We start from the raw sequence: 2,023 nt of genomic DNA, 5'->3' as shown, positions 1-2,023 counted from the left end.
CGAGGTAATTGTTCTACCCTGTCGATAACGAGTTAAACGGCTGATTTCTGCAGTGCGCAGTGTACATGTTATAAGATAGTGATCGGTGACATCGTCGCTTTGAGGTATAATATCTATATTGGTTAGATAGGCTCCGTGAGATATAATCAAGTCTAGTGTATGATTAAATCGATGAGTGGGTCCATTGATGTGTTGTGTTACTCCAAAAGAGTGTAGTAGCTCTGTAAACGCCACTGCTAATGCATCATTAGCACTATCTACGTGGATATTAAAATCTCCGACAATTAGTACTTTATCAACGTTAACCAATGAGTCCGATAAGAAGTCTGCGAACTCTTTCAGAAAATCAGTGTAGGGACCAGGGGGTCTATACACAGTAGCCAACGTAAAAGAAATCAATGGTTTTTTACTTTCGTTTGGAACAATTATGTTCAACGCAAGCACTTCAAATGATTTAAATTTATGCTCCGTTCTCTGAGTTACAGTAAGAAAGTCTCTAAAGATTGTTGCGACACCACCACCTCGACCAACCGGACGTGGCTCATGCATATAACAGTAGCTTGGTGGGGTAAACTCATTTAGACCGTAATAATCATTTGGTTTAAGCCAGGTTTCTTATTGTTAAACTTTAAATAAAGTTGAACAATAACAGCTTACTTTATGTTATTTAAAGATTATTTCATTTTTAATTTCATTTTTATTTGATTTTAAATAATAAAGTTAATAATAAAATTAGTTGTGAATGCTGAAAAAATGCAATAGGTGAGGTTGAAAATGTAATTGTAATATTGCTGTAAAATTATAATATATTATACGTAATATGTGCTTCCAAGCCCACTTGACGCTCATCAAAAGCGCACACATGTGCGGACAACCCCTGAAGCTTAGTGACATTTCCTTGAAATGAACCAACCCTGGAACATAATAATCTTCAGAGAGTAAGTTGCTATGGTTACTTACATACCCTGAAAGTTACCTCGAAAGTAAAGTTGAGGTTATCAGCTAACCTACCCTTAAATTTACCCTGGTATGTCACATAACCAGCTTTCTGGAATACCCCCCTGGTTTTGCCTGGTTCTTGGTTTTTCCTCTTTTGTGTTTTTTTTAATTTGGCTTTGTTTTATTCTTGATTTGCTTTTTGAGTTTCTGGTATTTAGTAGGAATGTGAATGTGGACAATATAAATATATTGTTTCTTATAAGTTTAAAACAGATAAATAATAGAATTTGAAACTACACGTGGCTACATTGTACAGTTATTGTTCTCAACAATAGAGAGTTTTGTTGATTTTTGTTTTGCTCTGTCACTGCTTTTAATGACAGGACCGGTTTCTGAAGCTAAAGGCCTCTCATTAAGTGAATGCAAGTCGTGTTGATCTATGCTGAAAACAGTGAGGCTTTACAAGGTTATGATGGTGTCTCACTGCTCAGAGAAATGTGAATGCTTAGAAATTCTCAGACGACCAACCTGTGTGTGTGTAAGGTATAAAAATATGCCAACACTTTACAACATTGTTTAACTTACGTTTACGTTGTGTTAAGATTTAACATAAATTGGGAGGAGATTGATCATCCTGTCAATCAGGATGTTTTAGACCGCCGCTTACCTCTCTCTTCTGGCATCACTTCATCACTCGACTCATTGCAGACTCTCATTACCTTCTGCTTGATGCAGACATCAGCTGTGATCATCCCCAGACTGAGCATTCAGTCAAACCGGAGCTGGTTCTGTCGGACTCAGATGTCCCGAGGATGAGACAAGAAAACAAGACAAACTTATTAGCTTACAGGCCGCTGACGTGTTATTAACTCTTTCCCCGCAATTGACGAGTTATTACGGCAATCGGTGTTTGTACTGTTATACAGCAGGTGGCGCTGTTACACACCTTTTGAAAAAGTACAGAATCTCTGAACCTAGAACATATAGTATATTTCATCTATTTTCAATGATTGTTCTGAGTCTAATCTGGGTGGAGTCTAGTGTTGCACGATACACCGGTACTAGAAAAGAACTGCAATACCCT

At 37.4% G+C, this 2,023-nt stretch overlaps 1 long non-coding RNA gene across 1 annotated transcript in view; it reads right to left on the bottom strand.

Moving 5' to 3' along the window:
* The window catches only part of LOC130570299 (uncharacterized), a 9,124-nt gene extending 7,337 nt beyond the window's left edge, over window positions 1-1,787 (bottom strand). The window contains exon 1 of the long non-coding RNA XR_008964949.1: window positions 1,607-1,787. This is a non-coding gene — a long non-coding RNA (uncharacterized LOC130570299). The remainder of the gene's footprint in view (window positions 1-1,606) is intronic.
* Between the last annotated feature and the right edge of the window lie 236 nt (window positions 1,788-2,023).

Source organism: Triplophysa rosa, linkage group LG19 (genome assembly GCF_024868665.1).
Source record: "Triplophysa rosa linkage group LG19, Trosa_1v2, whole genome shotgun sequence".
Taxonomy (NCBI): domain Eukaryota; kingdom Metazoa; phylum Chordata; class Actinopteri; order Cypriniformes; family Nemacheilidae; genus Triplophysa; species Triplophysa rosa.
The sequence above is the reverse complement of the archived record's forward strand: the minus strand, read 5'-3'. Positions and strand labels throughout refer to the sequence as shown.